This window comes from Phoenix dactylifera, chromosome 17 (assembly GCF_009389715.1).
Source record: "Phoenix dactylifera cultivar Barhee BC4 chromosome 17, palm_55x_up_171113_PBpolish2nd_filt_p, whole genome shotgun sequence".
NCBI classification, from domain to species: Eukaryota; Viridiplantae; Streptophyta; class Magnoliopsida; order Arecales; family Arecaceae; genus Phoenix; species Phoenix dactylifera.
Genome location: NC_052408.1, coordinates 7,635,458 through 7,654,926, shown reverse-complemented (window position 1 = coordinate 7,654,926; position 19,469 = coordinate 7,635,458). Strand labels below are relative to the sequence as shown.

At 38.1% G+C, this 19,469-nt stretch overlaps 1 pseudogene; it reads right to left on the bottom strand.

The window, feature by feature from the left end:
- Positions 1-5,732: 5,732 nt before the first annotated feature.
- LOC103697853 lies at positions 5,733-18,945 on the bottom strand (annotated as a pseudogene).
- Between the last annotated feature and the right edge of the window lie 524 nt (positions 18,946-19,469).

Sequence of the window (19,469 nt, the reverse complement as noted above, 5' to 3'; positions counted from 1 at the left end):
GTCGTCGAAGCGTCGGTGATACCTGAGTAGGAAAAGTTTTTTCCGATGCTTTTTGGAAGCGTCGTAAAAGGTAAGTTTTTAACGACGCTTTTTAGCGACGCTTAAAAACGTCGCTAAAAGACTCAAAGCCGACGCTTATAAGCGTCGGCATTAGCCACCTATTTTTTTAAAAAAAATTAAAAAAGGAAAGAGAGGGGAACCAGGGCATGGCGCTCGCCGGCCTGGAAGGAGAGCTGATAGTTCATGGGAACGGTCTAAAGGAACCATAAAGCAAAGATGATGAGGAACCAGTAACGATCTAAAGGAACCATAAAGCAGGAACCAGTAACGATCTAAAGGGACCATAAAGCAAAGATGAACCTGGAAACGGTCGATTGATGAGGATGAGAGAGAGAGGAACTAGGGCATGGCGATCGCCGACCTAGAAGGAGAGTTGGCCACGCTGCAGATGGAGTAGAGCGTCCGATCGACCTCGTCGAGGCGCGTCGCGTCCGATTTCCACTTCCGCGCCATGGATTCGATTCCGAGGAGAAGAAATAGAAATGATCGCGAACGATCCGTAAAGGAGGAGGAGGAATTATAGAAGAAGAACTCCTCTATGTCCTCTCTAAATCCCTAAGCTGCTTCAGAAACGAGAAAGGAAATGCCTATAATTTTTAAGGCCCGGAAGCACCTGCAATCACCAAGAAAGGAAAGGGATCTGCAAAAACCCCCAAAAATCAACACAAAATACTAGAAGCACCAAAAGCAAAAAATGCAAGAAACGAGAGAAGAAGAAGGGCACCGAAGAGGACGAGGTGTTCTAAACGAGAGAAGAAGAAGGGCACCGAAGAGGACGAGGTGTTCTTTTTTTTCCTGTAGATTGTTCTTTTTTTTTTTTGCGGATTGAACCATCAACTACGCCATTACAAGGCTCCCAAGTTATCTCTATATCTCTTCTTGGATGCAGCAGACAAAATCAGCAGAGAAATATTAAGTAGTTTTACATTCACCAGAAAGACTTGATGTATAGAGAACGCACCATGGACTTCTAGGACTCGATACAAAACCATGATTACACCCCCAGAAAAAATGAAAGGGTAAAACCAATATGTGTATTTGAAATTAGAAATCATCTGAGGTGGAGATGAACCCAATATACATTATAACAGTATGTTTTGCAAGTCTGAGGCACTTTAAAAAAAAAAAAGGAAGCACCACTATTCTCTTAAAGCTAAACATGGAAGCAGTTTCTGCCTCACAAAACTACAAATGAAGGGGAAAAAAAAAAAGCAAGCTCTGTGGATGAAGGTTAATCCTTCTTTCGCGCGAAAGATGCGCCCTCAACCCATGTGGAAGAAGGTTTGAGTCATTCCTATGAGAAATATATCTAATAAAACTTGGCTCTTTTTCCAGCTGCTGAGAAAAAAAGGATGCTTTTTAAGCCTGCAACCTGGCAGAGGGCAGGCGCAGCTACTAACATAACGCTCAAGAAGGATGGTCATTGACCCAGTTTCATCTTCGAGTTGCAATAGATCGAAAAGCTTCTTGATGCCCTTCTCTTATACCTCTTGCACCCTTTTGTTCTCCCCTATTTCATTTAGACGAGCAGCATGGCTGTGTTCTATGACAATATTGTTAAGACTCCAATCAAGTTTTCTAGCTAGCTAAAAAGAAAAGGGCTTTTTTTGGGCTCGGGGACCGAGGTGTATTTAGTCTGAGTCAAGACTAGAGCAGTCGATGTACGTTTGGCTTCGATTCCAAGTCCAGTCAGAAAGGGGAGAGCCCGCAGTCTAGACTGCATCTCGGGAGTTTGAAGACCATCCCATTTCAACCAAAAATACAAGCAGGTATCTAACCTTCCTTCCGGAAATCCAATCCCGTTTTGTCTTTTTTGCATCAAAAGCTGCCAGCCGGAAATCGAATTGAAACCCGGTGCATTTTTTCCGACCATTTTCAAAAAGCGCATAGTTTCTCCTCCAAAAAGAACCTCTCCAGTCGGGAAAGGCATGAGATATTTACCTAAACCAGTAGGTCCTTGAGCAGATCCCACGTTAGCCCCAAGACGTTGGTCTCTAACTAGAAAAGTAAATGCTTGAGCTTGAGAAGCTTCTGGCCCGGTGGGCCCGTAAAACGCATTCCGGTAAATCAAATAAGGCTCTCAGGGACTTCGGGATTTTAGACCATCTCGTTCGTACTTTGGATACCCGTATAACCATCAAAGATCGTTGAAGTGACTAATTCCTGAAAATAGGAGGCGTTGAGGACAAAGAAATTGTTGGAGTTACCATTTCCATCTAGCACTAATATGATTGATTGGTGTTAAAAAAACCTCTTGCGGGAAGGCTGGCTAGAGATTTCTTGTAAAAATACCAGCTCCTGTCAGTTCATAATGACTTGTAAAGATTAAATTCCTCCTTGTGGAGACTCATGCATATTATAACACATCTTCTTCGGACTTGAGAAGGCCAGACCTGTCCAGATAACCACTCATCATACAGTTTCTTTTTAACCTTTTCCATTTGATATTAATGAAAAAGATTCGTTCGCGCAGCCAATAGAATATTACCAACCTTTTCCTGTTCTCAGTTAGTTGAAGCAAACTAATCTTGTTCTCAGTTACTCTCTCTGGCTTATGAAATTAATTCTCTCTCTTTTTTTAAATGAAATAATAAACTATCCTGTTACAAGGTTCAAAGGTTATCTGCATGTACACTTGGCTGCAGCAGAAAAAATCAACAAAAATATTAAATAGTTTTTCATTCTCCCCATAATCATCAACAATGATTATTTTAATTCATGTCAGCCCTGGATTTAAGCATAGGTAAAGCCAATTCATTTGTTTTGTTATTGAATGATCGTTTAGCTTTTAGTCCCTACATTTTGTGGACGTTAGACACTCGATTTTGAGGCCTTTTTTGCTGAGTGATGTAGATCATGATGAATGTTACATATCAACTTGTTGGAAGGCCCACCATGCACTTTAAAACGGTAATTCACCCCAAGAAAAGAATAAAACAAAAACAATATGTTCTGGTTTTAGGTGTCACGCCCCGAATTCGGATCATGACACGGCCGTGCTATTGCCAAGTTAAGCATACAATAACACGCAGCCTCTTTAAAACTTCAATTACTAAATAACTATATTCATGAAAGTCATTAAATGTTCAGGTATTAAAATCCATACATAGCTTATAAAAACAATATCATCATTTAATATTTTATTATTTCCATAACCCTGAGGTATGTCACGCTCCTTGTTCCTAGCATCTCCTATTCATCTGTAAGAACATAAATAAATGGGTGTGAGCTATAAAGCTCAGTAAGTAACAATGCATAATCTTATCAGATCAAGCATAATATTTTTGTATGCCAATGCACTATTTGAAGAACAAACAGTTGTAATAAAGAAAGCATTTTCCAAATCAAACCAGACGTAAACCTTTTGTCTTTATTTCCTGCTTTAAAATCCGTACTCATCATTATTCTTGCTTTGAAATCCATACTTATCATTATTCATGCTTTGAAATATGTACTATTATTATTCATGCTTTGAAATCTGTGCTTGTAATAAAGTAAACATTTCATATAATCAAATCTTTGCCATAATCAAACTAGTTATAAAACCATGCCTGTCCATTCATGCAACTTCATAAATATGATTATGCATCATAAAACTTTTGCCATTTATGCAACATAAAACTTTTGTCATTATTCCATACTTTGAAATTCATACTCTCAGATGGTAGTGTAGCTATGGCCGCTATTATTCCCACGGTAAGGCCTTTACCACTGCAGGATCATCTTCCAGTTACTATTACCCACTGGCGGGGGTCGTAAAGCCAAGTTACTTTTACCCACTGGCGGGGATCATATGCCTAGTTACTGTTACCCACTGGCGGGGGTCATACATAGCGATCTGAGAGTTCTTAAAACATATCATGTTTTTCATAAATCTTTTCTCATAGATCCATTGGAAAGTGAATAATGGCATCATGCTAATAAAACTCATGATCATGCTGAAAACTTTATTTTTCCATGCAACTTTCTACATCATCATAATCATGTGTACATAATATAATAATAATAATAATGATGGATGCTATGTATCCAAAATCATGTAATCATTTGCTAACACATGCTTGATCCTAATTTTGTGAAAACATAAATAATCATATACAATTTCATAATCGAGTAATTACAAGTATTTGATAAAACATAAGATTACATCATGTACTTTTCCACAATTCTTATACATAATTCCAATTGCATAAATAATACTTTTTCATCTTATAAAACGTGATACATGATCCATAATAAGATTAAGACATGTTACTTACATTAATTTGCCTATCAAATGCCAATTCTCCAATACCTAGCAAGATCATTAAATTACATGTCACTTACATATTTAATTTCTATTTATTTATAATCTTAAAGTCATTTACAACCCATCCATAGGACTCAATTTCATTTTCGGGTCCATAGCCCAATTTAATTTATGGTTCAGGCCCATGGCCCAATTCAATTTCTGGTTCCGGTCTAATCTACTTCCTGGTTCGGATTTGATTAAATTTCTGGTTCAGGTCTGGTTCACCTTCTGGTTCGGGTTTGACCCAATTGCTCTCTGGTTCAGATCAGGGCCCATCTGCATTCAGACCCAAAGTTTAATTAGTTTCTGGATCAGGCCCGTGGCCTGATTCAATTACTGAGCCCATTTGTATTCAGGCCCAGAAACACAATTAGTTAATTTATAATTAATCCTTATCAGTTCTAATTAATTTAAAAGGGAGCCTAGTCTCAAACTATATTCAATTTAGTCCCTATATTAAAATTTGAGCTCTTCAAGCCCAGTTAGTTTTTGTTTTAAGAACACTAGGCTTGAATCAGGGCCCAGCCCGGCTTCAGGCTTCTAAAGCCAAGTTTATTTGAAGCCCACTCCGGAATCAGGCCCATTTCGGCCCACAGCCATTTTTTATTTATTTTTCTTTCTTCTTTTCTTTTCCTTCTTTCCTTCTTTTCTTTTCTTTTCTTTTCTTTTTCTTGTCTTTTCCTTTTTTTCTTTCTTTTTCTTCTCTTCTCCCTTCCCGAAGCTTCCTCCCTCTTCTTTCTTTTCTTCTTCTCTTCTCTTCTTTCTTCTTCCCTTCCCGATCTCCTCCTCCTCTTCTCCTCTTCTCGCATGAAACTAGGAGGCGAGCTCGAAAGGGCGCTCGGGAGGGAGACGGTCCGAGGTAGGGGGTGCCGACGGCCGGCCAACATCACCCGCGGCTCAGCTTGTAGCGGCCGATTCCCCCTTTCTTCTTCATCCTTCTTCACTTCAGAAGGGAGGAGGACGGCTCCCCCTCACGGAAGAGGTCTGTCGCGACCAGCGGCGCCCACGGCCGAACCCGTGGTCGCGCCCGCAGCGGCCGCCCCCCTCTCTGTTCTTTGGGGTCGGAACCAACCCCTTTGAGAAGAAGGGGCCTCCGGCCCACCGCAGCTCCGGCCGAAGGCCAGCGGAGCCTGCAGTCGGAGCCGGCGGCTCCTTCGTTCTCACTGTAGTGGGGGAGAAACCCACCACTGTAGCTATGGCTGCGACCGAACTCACTGCAGCCAAAGGAGAGTTGTAGACGATCTCCCCGCGATTGGAAGAGGGGAGTAAGAGCCTCCGGCCATCGACGGCTGCAGCCGAGCTCATCGTGCCGGATCCGTGACCGAGGACATCCGATAAGCTCTTCTCCCTTCCTTCCCTCTTCTTCTTCTTCTTCCTTTTTTTTTCATTTCATTCTTTCCTTTTCTTCTTTTGATCTCTTCTATTACGTTGTCTCTCTGTTTTGTTGTTCCATGATTAAACTAGATCTACTTGCATAATACAAGGGAAGAAGAAGTCAGGGACTTACCTAGCTCCGGGACAACTCCGTGATGTTCCCTCCGGTGGTTCAATTGCGGTGACGAGCTGGATTGTCTCCTCCTCCGTCGCTCCCGATCCAGCTCCTTTGGACAGAAGGAGAAGGGAATGAGAGGCAATGAGAGGGTGATGGATGAAGCATCTCTGAGAAGACTCCTAGGTTCTTATAGCTCTAGTGTGGGGGAGTGGGGGAGAAGAATGGTGGTGATCGCGGCTGTCAGGCGGTTGTAACCGCCTCAGCTGGCGATGATCATTTCTGGGTCTCCAAATGGGCCGGTCATGTTGGGCTTGACCCATTAGCTCACTGTCTTATGGACTGGTTTTCACATTCTTCCCGCCTTAAAATAATTTCGTCCTCGAAATTTACATTCCTTAATTCTTAAACAAATGAAGTTACTTAGTCTTTTATCTAACATTCTACCACGTTTCCGCTGCGCACTCTGATTCAAAACACTAAAATCTTTGGATTCACTAATAACTTTTGATCAAAATACTACTTGTATTATGAACTAAAGAGATCTATATTTTCAATTTTCCAAGTAAAGCCAAAAAAAAATTGATTCTTGTCCCCTAATTTACCTCGAATATATCTAAGATAGATTAACTCTCAAGTCAATTGTTCCATTTAAAATCATCATATGGGCTTGTTACTATAATTCCAAAATGTATTGAATCTTAATTCTTTTATCAATTCAACTGGACAATTCCAAGTCAAATTCTTATAACTAGATTTTTTTTTTTTTTAATGCTCCACCAAATTACAAGACTTTAATTCAACACAAATGAGTCAAACCTCAAAGAACTTCCATCATAACCATCTAAGTCTTTAAAATTTAAATTTTTCATGCAAATTTAGGTTTCAACAATAACCTCAACAATATTGACAAAAGACCCTAGATTAACTTATAATTCCAAACTTTGAATTGAAATTCCATATACATCATACAATCCCCGATAAACATGAATAAGATCTATTATTTGGATCCAAAGACGATAATTAAAATTATTAGTAATTCCACCAAGATGAATACAATAACATCAATTCTTAAATAAGAAAATAGACCTATTTGCAATAACTCACAATATATTTTTCTTCAACATAAGAGTTTCATTCATACTCCCCAAACATGTTCAAACCTCGAAGAGTATTAGGCAGCATAAAAATCCTTTATAGCTTAAATCTTAAACAATTTCTTATGAAGAGATCCTAACTTGCCACAAAATGATTAACTTCAAGCTAGAAGTAATATTACAGTATACCCCCATATCAAAATGAACTTCCAAATCGACTAATAAACAAATAATTACATTGTATGATAATATTCCATGATCAGTCCTCTTTCATTAAATTTTGGTCAAAATCCAATTAATCATAACCTAAAATATCCACCGAGAGGACTCCCAACATAGTTGATCCACACTTTGGCTACGAGCCCAGTTAGCAAGCATTTCAATTTCAATAAGTATCTCCAAAATCAAAGTCTCCACTCAATAACAAAGATCCCTTGTCAAATCATAAACTTAAACTTGAGGTTAAACTAACACATCAAATAGTATCCAATAATTATGAGAAAGATCTAATAGCCCAATCCAACATGGAAATTCGAATAGCTAGAATTCCCCACTCAATATGCACTTAAGAATTTAATCCACTAATAAAATACAACTATTTGCAATATCCAAGTGTGCCAATACCAATTATAATCCACATACGGATTTAACCTTGAAGAACAATCCTTTATAATACTATATAAAATAAAATCCTTCTTGACTCATTCCAATTCTATGACCAATCCATGTACAAATCACACTCTAATAATCACATCCAAATCTATATCAATTTAAACTTTTGAGTCATTTATACAATATCCGAACATAGTATAACCGCTATGCCATATTTAACCTTCCTACACTTATCTTAGATCAAACATCTCTCATCATGATCAAAAACATCTTATCCAGTACTTCCGTACTCATCGAATACCAAACCCGGTATTTACAATGCTTAGTGATCTTTCACTTAAGCACTGAATGTAATTTTACTACTTTTATCATGTCCCAAGTGATTATAACCTTAAGCTATGATACATTTCTGTTGCAAATCCTAGTGATCTTAAACTTATTCTCTGATTCTAATTTTGTCACAATTCTATGTGATCTTAACCTAAGCTCTGGTAGTTTTCCATTCACAATTCACAATGATCTTAACCTAGGCTTTGATAGCTTTTCTGTCACAATCACATCTCTAGAATGGCTGATATTAGCCCTACATTTCTTCTTTTTGATGCTCATTGTCACCTAAGACAATATAACCCAAAATTATTATTTTATTATTTATTATTGTTATTCCAATTATGTGAAAGCTAACTTAACTATCCATTCCAATGATTAGTCTTAAAGTTTTTAATCATGGTTAAATTATTGCTCTGATACCACTTAATGTCACGCCCCGAATTCGGATCATGACACGGCCGTGCTATTGCCAAGTTAAGCATACAATAATACGCAGCCTCTTTAAAACTTCAATTACTAAACAACTATATTCATGAAAGTCATTAAATGTTCAGGTATTAAAATTCATACATAGCTTATAAAAATAATATCATCATTTAATATTTTATTATTCCCATAACCCTGAGGCATGTCACGCTCCTTGTTCCTAGCATCTCCTATTCATCTGTAAGAACATAAATAAATGGGTGTGAGCTATAAAGCTCAGTAAGTAACAATGCATAATTTTATCAGATCAAGCATAATATTTTTGTATGCCAATGCACTATTTGAAGAACAAATAGTTGTAATAAAGAAAGCATTTTCCAAATCAAACCAGACGTAAACATTTTGTCTTTATTCCCTGCTTTAAAATCCGTACTCATCATTATTCTTGCTTTGAAATCCATACTTATCATTATTCATGCTTTGAAATATGTACTATTATTATTCATGCTTTGAAATCTGTGCTTGTAATAAAGTAAACATTTCATATAATCAAATCTTTGCCATAATCAAACTAGTTATAAAACTATGCCTGTCCATTCATGCAACTTCATAAATATGATTATGCATCATAAAACTTTTGCCATTTATGCAACATAAAACTTTTGCCATTATTCCATACCTTGAAATTCATACTCTCAGATGGTAGTGTAGCTATGGCCGCTCTTATTCCCACGGCAAGGCCTTTACCACTGCAGGGTCATCTTCCAGTTACTATTACCCACTGGCGGGGGTCGTAAAGCTAAGTTACTTTTACCCACTGGCGGGGGTCATATGCCTAGTTACTGTTACCCACTGGCGGGTGTCATACATAGCGATCTGAGAGTTCTTAAAACATATCATGCTTTTCATAAATCTTTTCTCATAGATCCATTGGAAAGTGAATAATGGCATCATGCTAATAAAACTCATGATCTTGCTGAAAACTTTATTTTTCCATGCATCTTTCTACATCATCATAATCATGTGTACATAATATAATAATAATAATAATAATGATGGATGCTATGTATCCAAAATCATGTAATCATTTGCTAACACATGCTTGATCCTAATTTTGTGAAAACATAAATAATCATATACAATTTCATAATCGAGTAATCACAAGTATTTGATAAAACATAAGATTACATCATGTACTTTTCCACAATTCTTATACATAATTCCAATTGCATAAATAATACTTTTTCATCTTATAAAACGTGATACATGATCCATAATAAGATTAAGACATGTTACTTACATTAATTTGCCCATCAAATGCCAATTCTCCAATACCTAGCAAGATCATTAAATTACATGTCACTTACATATTTAATTTCTATTTATTTATAATCTTAAAGTCATTTACAACCCATCCATAGGACTCAATTTCATTTTCAGGTCCATAGCCCAATTTAATTTATGGTTCAAGCCCATGGCCCAATTCAATTTCTGGTTCCGGTCTAATCTACTTCCTGGTTTGGATTTGATTAAATTCCTGGTTCAGGTCTGGTTCACCTTCTGGTTCGGGTTTGACCCAATTGCTCTCTGGTTTAGATCAGGGCCCATTTGCATTCAGACCTAAAGTTTAATTGGTTTCTGGATCAGGCCCGTGGCCTGATTCAATTACTGGGCCCATTTGTATTCAGGCCCAGAAACACAATTAGTTAATTTATAATTAATCCTTATCAGTTCTAATTAATTTAAAAGGGAGCCTAGTCTCAAACTATATTCAATTTAGTCCCTATATTAAAATTTGAGCTCTTCAAGCCCAGTTAGTTTTGATTTTAAGAATACTAGGCTTGAATCGGGGCCCAGCCCGGCTTCAGGCTTCTAAAGCCAAGTTTATTTGAAGCCCACTCCGGAATCAGGCCCATTTCGGCCCACAGCCATTTTTTTTATTTATTTTTCTTTCTTCTTTTCTTTTCCTTCTTTTCTTTTCTTTTCTTTTCTTTTTCTTTTCTTTTCCTTTTTTTCTTTTTTTTTCTTCTCTTCTCCCTTCCCGAAGCTTCCTCCCTCTTCTTTCTTTTCTTCTTCTCTTCTCCTTCTTTCTTCTTCCCTTCCCGATCTCCTCCTCCTCTTCTCCTCTTCTCCCATGAAACTAGGAGGCGAGCTCGGAAGGGCGCTCGGGAGGGAGACAGTCCGAGGTAGGGGGTGCCGACGGCCGGCCAACATCACCCGCGGCTCAGCTTGTAGCGGCCGATTCCCCCTTTCTTCTTCATCCTTCTTCACTTCAGAAGGGAGGAGGGCGGCTCTCCCTCACGGAAGAGGTCTGTCGCGACCAGCGGCGCCCACGGCCGAACCCGTGGTCGCGCCCGCAGCGGCCGGCCCCCTCTCTGTTCTTTGGGGTCGGAATCAACCCCCTTGAGAAGAAGGGGCCTCCGGCCCACCGCGGCTCCGGCCGAAGGCCAGCGGAGCCTGCAGTCGGAGCCGGCGGCTCCTTCGTTCTCACTGTAGTGGGGGAGAAACCCACCACTGTGGCTATGGCTGCGACCGAACTCACTGCAGCCAAAGGAGAGTTGTAGACGATCTCCCCGCGATTGGAAGAGGGGAGTAAGAGCCTCCGGCCATCGCCGGCTGCAACCGAGCTCATCGTGCCGGATCCGCGACCGAGGACATCCGATAAGCTCTTCTCCCTTCCTTCCCTCTTCTTCTTCTTCCTTTTTTTTTTTCTTTTCATTTCATTCTTTCCTTTTCTTCTTTTGATCTCTTCTATTACGTTGTCTCTCTGTTTTGTTGTTCCATGATTAAACTAGATCTACTTGCATAATACAAGGGAAGAAGAAGTCAGGGACTTACCTAGCTCCGGGACAACTCCGTGATGTTCCCTCCGGTGGTTCCATTGCGGTGATGGGCTGGATTGTCTCCTCCTCCATCGCTCCCGATCCAGCTCCTTTGGACAGAAGGAGAAGGGAATGAGAGGCAGTGAGAGGGTGATGGATGAAGCATCTCTGAGAAGACTCCTAGGTTCTTATAGCCCTGGTGTGGGGGAGTGGGGGAGAAGAATGGTGGTGATCGCAGCTGTTAGGCGGTTGTAACCGCCTCAGCTGGCGATCACCATTTCTGGGTCTCCAAATGGGCCGGTCATGTTGGGCTTGGCCCATTAGCTCACTGTCTTATGGACTGGTTTTCACATTAGGGACCTTGGTTAGCCCCTCCTTTCAGCTGTTTCAATCTCTCCTTTTCCACAAATTATATGCTAGATAGCTTGAATAGGGAAAGATGGTGATGGAAGAGGCAAACAACAGCTCCTTGTGGAGCCGAGAGCAGGAAAAGGCATATGAGAATACCCTGGTGACTCATCCTGAGGATTGCAGTGATCGGTGGTCGAAAATTGCGGCTGATGTGCCTGGAAAAATTCTTGAGGATATCAAGCACCACCATGAGCTTTTAGTGGAAGACGTCAATGCTATCGAATCTGGACGAGTTCCTGTACCTTGCTACCCCTCTTCCTCTATATATATATCTCTCTCTCTATCTCACTTCCTCCTCCCTCTCTCTCCCTCTCCAAGGTTAGGGTTAGGGAGGGTTTCCCTTGGCTCTCTCGTGAACACCCCCTTCCTCGCTCTATCTCTCTTGCTTCGGCTTGGGGTTTCCCTCAGCGCCCCCCTCCCCCCCTCTCTCTCTCTCTCTCTCCCCCCCTCCCTCCCTCTCTCTTTTTTCCCTCTCTCCGTCTCTCTTCGGCTCTCCCTATTTCGGTATGCCCCGGAACGGCACATTACAAACCCATACCATGCCGAATTGATTGCTTGCCGGTACACCCTCCAATATCGGTTGGATAAACCTTTTCAACTATGTAAAAATTGATCACAAACGATCAATACAATAATAATATCATAAGAGAATTAGTAACATGAAAGCTCAGCAATAAAGAAGATATATTAATAGAAAAGTGTGCACGACAAAACATAGAAGATAAGAAGATTGCAAGTTACATGAAGTATGAGGCATATGTTGTTTAACCACAAAAGCGAAAAGAGGAAATAGCATGTACTGACTTGAAAAACTAGGGTCGAGTCAATTCAATAAATTAGCTTTCAATATTCTCAAGAGAAAATTCAACATAGAATAACAGGATTAGAGCAAAGGGGCAAATTTCCCCTATTGATGTTCAAATTCTATTTACTTTATCATTAAAAAACAAAAGACGTTCAAATTCCATTTAGTTCATTTCTTACACATTAAGGCAATTGTTTATGTTAATGTAATTGAGTGAATTTATGCCTTCCATTTAAACTTGTAAAACCTTAAAGACTGATAGCTAAATTGGAAAACAGAAATCTTGAGCATATAATTTTAACAAAATATATGATTAGACATGGAGGATACATTAATGATGCATTTTGTTAAATTGTATAGCACTTAAAATAATCATTAACATAGACTAGAACAGTAACAGAGCCACAAGGAGAGTATGGTGCGAGGGGATGAAATGAATATAGCAACAATAATGAAGCACATTGTAGCCAGTGAAGCTAAATGAAAAGAAATTGCAAGGGCATAAAGGCATTATGAATGCAACTAATGCTGCATTCTTAGATTGGAAGGCAAAAAGGAAAGCAGTACATAAACTTCCTGAAATTTATCACCATGAAGAAAAGCATTCTCCAATCCATAGACAAAAAGGCGAAACATAAAGAGATAAAGTTAAGTTCATGCACAAATGCCATACTCCTATTGTTTTCCGAGAAAAACATCAGCGAACCACCAGTCCACCACTGATTTCATTGAAATAATGAAATTGGATCAAAGGATGATATCATCCTTCAAAATTGTAACTTGCTCATTTATAATTGATGCCATGTGCCTAAATCATCTGCAAGGAACTAGCCAGTTCTCAAACCATGTAACCAATCTATCAGAGTGAGTCTAGATTTTATAATCCCCCTGCAGTAATGAGGACAGTTACAAGGAGGAGAACAAGGACCAAAAAGATGCTTGTGGTCACTGATGTGTATGCTTTTTAAATCATCTTAATAATTATGTACTGATGGATTAAACGTTCATAATAACAACAACATGCAGAGGAAGAGGAAATGCTTAGAAACTATAAATCTGGATGTCAATTTAAATAGAAATGGCAGGCTAACTTCACAAGTTGTAGAGAAATTCAAAAGGTGGGACTCCACAATTAAAAAAAGGTGGCAACTTCACAAGTTAAATGAACTGGTTGACAAGTAGCATATGAATCTTGGTAGAAGCTGATCCTGAAGTGGTGGTAGATTACATAACCAGTGGTACTTCTGGCAAAAAGAAATTTACTTCATTTCCCAGGACATATGTGGCAAACAGCAAGATTTCAAAATAACCAAGGAGTTAGGTAGGAGGCATTAATTAAATGAATATAGTAGATGTGATATAGTGTAACTTAGCCTATCAGACTTATTAATGAAGCGGAAGAAAAAGAAGAAAAAGAGATAAAAGCAAGGTAGTAGTGACAATTTTACCTGGACATTTGGCATGTGCCAAGCGTCCAGCATCCCTAATGTGCCCTATACTTCAATTTCCTAAAAACCCAAGATGAGACACAAAACAATTTGAAAGCATTGCATGCACGCATAGATATGTTAACAACCATACAAGGTTGACGAGCCAACATCACTGTAAGTAAATAAGACCTACTTAGTGCCATAATAGTATTAAATAAAAAGAAGAACAAGGTATAACACCTCATAGACAAGCTCGGATGCTTGGGATTAGTATCATTTAGCACTTAGCTGAAATTCAGCTATCATTATTTGTCCTAAGGTGTTCATTGACAGGACAGTCTTCAAAAAAAAAAAGCCAAGCGCCCACACTTTGGGCTGATGTAAGCAACATACCCCATCTTTGAAATGCCAAACGTTGCCATGACATGCATGAGTGTCCACAAGTGATAGAACTCCAACATTCTAAATATTTGTTTAACATTGTCGTAGCAAGGGCAGTTGTGCAGGTGCAAGTCTCATAAGAAATTTGTTCATCGGGGTGGGGGGAGAACTAAGATGTATACTGATGTCATTAGAGTTCTAAAGAAAGATGAATCATGATCAAAAGGACTAACCATAACCATCAAGCAAGCCTTATCTCAACTACTTAGGGTTGGCTTTGCAAATCTTTTTCCATGAACTGACATCTTTGCCATCACATGACTTTTACCTCCTTTCTGGCCCTTCAAAACATACCCAAGCATCTCCTATGGTAAGGTCCATGTCCATACCATCTTAGTTCACCACAATTTTGCCCTCCAGTTGTCCCTAACACACACTAAAACACCCAAAAGGACGATATCTTGCTTTCATATAATTGACGAGCAAGCTATCAAGACACAGCAACAAAAAGAATCAACTAACAAGGGGAAAATTCCGAGTACATATACCTATATAAGAAATAATTCAAATATTCAACACATATGCTGACAGGTGGTTATAGACCATCATAAAGTCCACAATAACCTACAGCACATAATTCTTATATAACTATATATGGAAGTCATCAAGAATAAGTAATCGAATCTCGTAAAAACTTTACGTGACTAAATATATAATATGGACACAAATTCACTTAATAGAAGGTTATGACATAAAAGTGACATACGCATACACCTTCTAGGATATTAATGAGAACTAAGTTGGACATATAATTAAATGGGCAGAATTTCATGAAGTTGAGAATTTAATCTTTGTTATCAATTTCTATGTCATCAAGCTACAAACATACCATTGATATCAAAGATAAGATACAAGGCATATTCAAAGTGCGATCTTTGCATGCATTTTGTATATTCATAAGCTAGATCCAAGGTACATATCAAGCTAGAAACATACAATTCATGTCAAAGATGGAATGCAAGAAAAGTTCTGATTATGATTTTACCATCTTCCCATATTCATAAGCTTGATCCAAGAGATATGAATATTCCAAGTCCTCAAAACACTTCTGAAGGGATGATAATGGCTCATTAAAGTAAACTGGCAGACATACTCGTGTCAGATCCTTTCCAACATTATCTTTAATCATTGACCAAAGGCTAACGCCTTTCTCCTTCTCAATAGGTTCTGGCAATTTCTTCCTTCTTTCAACATGAGGCAATGCATGATGAACATTATGTTCTATTTCAGCATGCATCATCTCCGCATCACCTGTGCTATTATCACTTCTGCAATTCTGACTTGTATGGTTTGTATCCCTTGTCACAGAAGCGCAGGTATCAAATGAGTCACTAAAATACTCCATTGTATCAAAAAAGGAAGGCTCATCTTCATCTGACAACTCATCAAATTCTTCTTGCTTTTCCACATCCTCAGATGATTCTGTTGTACTGTACTCTGAACAAAATTAGGAAGCATGAGAACATAGAATAAACATCTTAAATATAATCAAGAAAAATAAGCAGTATATCAATTTTCAAGTGAGACATTAGCAGCAAGTTCCATAGCTACTAGAGACAACATTGCAGCAAATGATTTAATGGGCACAGACTATACACTTACAGTGAGGTAACCATGAATATTAATTGAAGAAAATCTCATGCATGCAGAGTAAAATCAATAATGAACATATGCCCTTATAAGACCTGGTGCTGATAATTAATAAAAACAAAGATCAAAGCATCAGAAAAAGGGTCATTATATGCAGGCAGTTGAGGTACTATATAGTGCCTAAGCGGTATGCAGATCCTCAGGCAGGTGTGCTTTGCCAGTTCATGGTTAATACACACACACACACACACACATATGTAATTTCATAAAACTACATAAAAAAGCAAGTTGGCCTAATTATGAACAATGTTTCACATCATCATGCATTCACGAATCAATTAAGTTGGTCTAATTGCACATGAAACATCCAGATATCTTCTAGCATCATTAGTTCAGTTCACATGAATGCCTATATAGAAAATCACCTCTTCTATTCATACTCAAGCACTAAACAAATAGTGTGAATGGGTGACAACAATATTTATCCGCCCACACAAAATGTTGTGATCATCCATGCACATAGATTTTGTGTTATTGGTTTAAAATATTCAAAAAAAAAAAAAGCTACACTGACCTTACACACATTAGGCCCATTGAGCTCCAATGAAACTATTTTTTCGCCATCATTCCAATATAAATTCTGTTTGAAAAGATTCTTAATAAAAGCATTGCCAAATAACATAACTAATATCCATTTACCACTTTTCTAACTGTAGCATTTCAATCACCATGACTAGTATTCATTTTTTTTTGCATCATTTGAAAAGGTGAATCTGATGGAATTATAGATTGTAAGAAAACAATCGAACTACAGGACCTCTCTATTTTTTGACAAATTGAAGCTTAAAACAATTTTCAAAAAAAAAACTTAAAGAGGATCAATCAGAAGACAAGTGTGCTATACAAGACATAAATTGCTATTTTATGAACATGCTCACACTTGAGAAAATCAAATATAAAAGATTTGATGAACATATACCATACCACTGTATTTTCCATGTCCAGAGCTAGAAAATTCAGTTTCCATTAACTTCAATTGGCCCCCATGGATTGTTGGTTCATCTTCCACATTAACTTCCTGAGAAAACATATATATATATTGCAGTAAGCATAAAATTTCAACATATGAAACAATAGAATGATCTTTCAACCTTAAAAAAAAAGAAGGAAAGGCCCATAACCCATACAAAAGAAGACAAGCAAGATTAATAAAGAAATCATTTGATTATCAACGGAATGAGACTAAGGATCTATAGTTCCCCTGCTGCACAGGTCTCAAGAAGATATTTTCAGAGAAAGGGAGGGGTCAGACCCACAAGCTTCATAGATGGAATGAAGAAAACACAACAAAGCATGAATAGCAGCTCAAGTCTAGAACTAAATCTTCCAACCTAAAAAAGCACATCATAGGTCTCAACAGAACATTGTGGCAGGCATGTCAAAAATTGGGTATAGCAAGCTTATTTCGATAAAAAAAAAAATAGTTGATATTGTGGAAACCTTTCATCCCTTCATATGTGAAAGTGTGAAACCTTCAATAGAAAGCATACATCATGTACAAAAAAAAAAATGCAAGAGTTTACATATTAGACATCCACCTCACTAATACACCTTTTAGAACTTGTGGATGATAATATAGCTGAGTTCGTCGAGGAGATGGTTGAATGAAAAAATGAAGAAAAAATTATAAAAATCAGCATTTGAAAATGTACTCCAGGAGGCAATGTATAATGGAGAAGCTATTCAGCTAGTCCTCAACCTTAATCAACAAGCATTATTCCATCTAGATTAGTTGGCTTTGTGGGAATAAACTTTCAAGATATTTTCAAACCAGCTTCCAACTTGATAATAACCTGCTAAACTGGAACCTAATACCTCAACAAAGCAATTAGAAGGGGCTACCACGCAGGGGCAGAGACAGAAATGTAACCTAGGCATTGGCCTAAGCACCTCCCTCTACCTAAGTTTTATGCAATCCCCCTGGTTACTCATTCACAAATATTGCCTTTTAAATTACTTGCAATAAAGCAAGAGCTTACAACAAAATTATCTCAAATATTTATCAAATGGAAATGCATTATAAGTTGGTAGATTTACACTTCGGGGGATTCCACAAATATTTACACTTTTAAGCATTATATTGTCCATGCACTGAACCATGTCAGAATTGAATTTTAATAGCTAGAACCTGCAGAGTTTCAGACAAGTGTTTACAGTATAAAAGAGTGAAATGAATAGCAAAGCATTACTAAGACCAAGTCAATAAGGAAAAAGGAGCACTTAGACAAGACCCTACAGAAGATACTAGATCTTAATTGCTCAACCTTGATGAATGGCAAACCAGAGAAACCATATTAAAAAGCTATGTTATCCCATATAATCAACTCGCATGCAAATTTATCTAGAATAATCAACAAACACAAAACCATAGTCCTTTGTGTAAATAATAATTTCTACATGCTGAGCTATAAGACTAGATGCAACCTTTCTCCAATATGACCAAAGCATAAGGTTACATCAGTTACCAATAAGTCTAAGCATGATTGCGGCAAAAATCCATCGTTTAAGTAAAGAATGCACCTAAATAAGCATATGGATACCTCGAACTGTGGCTGAAATGTTCCAAACAAGTTTAAATGTTCTTCGTATCGAAGCCTTAATTACTTTTGATACTCTGAAAATTCTGACAGCATGATCTTCTCACAGTCCTTTATAAGTTCCTCGCTGAGGCCCTCCACATGCATACGATCTCTAAGCCTTGCAGTTGAAAAGGATATGTCACTGGGGGTAAATGAAATCTTTTCACTCAATGATCTCAGGGAATATACACTTCTTGCTCAGACCAAAGCCTCAATCCATGCCACGCGATCTTTCTTTGGACCAGTTCTCAGATGAAGTGTCTTTGTTGGAGAAAATATGTAGAATCATCTATCATCAGACTTGCTCTCACGAAATGATGAGATCTGTGGAGAATAAACAAGTAAATAAGATAATTCACTATCAAATCTAGCCAAATATACAACAAAGCAGACTTTAAAATGCAGAGCAATTTCTCTTAGAAGTGTTCTATTGAAATGATGCAGCACAAAGAGATGGCATCTCAGATGCACCTGTGGTATCATCCAGAGAACAACTATATTATCATCTTGTATCTCGCAGGCACAGATCCGAACTCACCTTTTCTTTATTTATTTTTAAGATAATGGTGGGGCACTACCAGTCACTTCCTTGAAAGAAATAACATGAACAAACAGGTCTAAACCTTGGGGAAAAAATAACCTCCCAAGGTTCCAAATGGAGGAGGGTGCATGGCTGGGCTATGCAACAAGCATTCATGTATGAGAGAAGTCAGTAGCCACTTATATTGATCAATCTATTATAACTGCCATTATTTTGGGTTTTAACTTTCAACATAAAAGAACCAAGAAAATAATGATGTTTTCCTTTCTATAGAAAATGTATCAAGGACTAAGGGAAGCACAGAGAAAATGAAAAGGAAATTGCAGTAATGCATACAAAATTGAAGACAGGTGACATTTTTAATCCTAAAAAACTGAATAACCAATATACGCAACTGCATTGCCAACTCAAGAGACCCAGGAGATTATTTTCAATTGTCTTATTTCCTATGAACAATATCTCTACACCAAGAACTTAAGAAACAG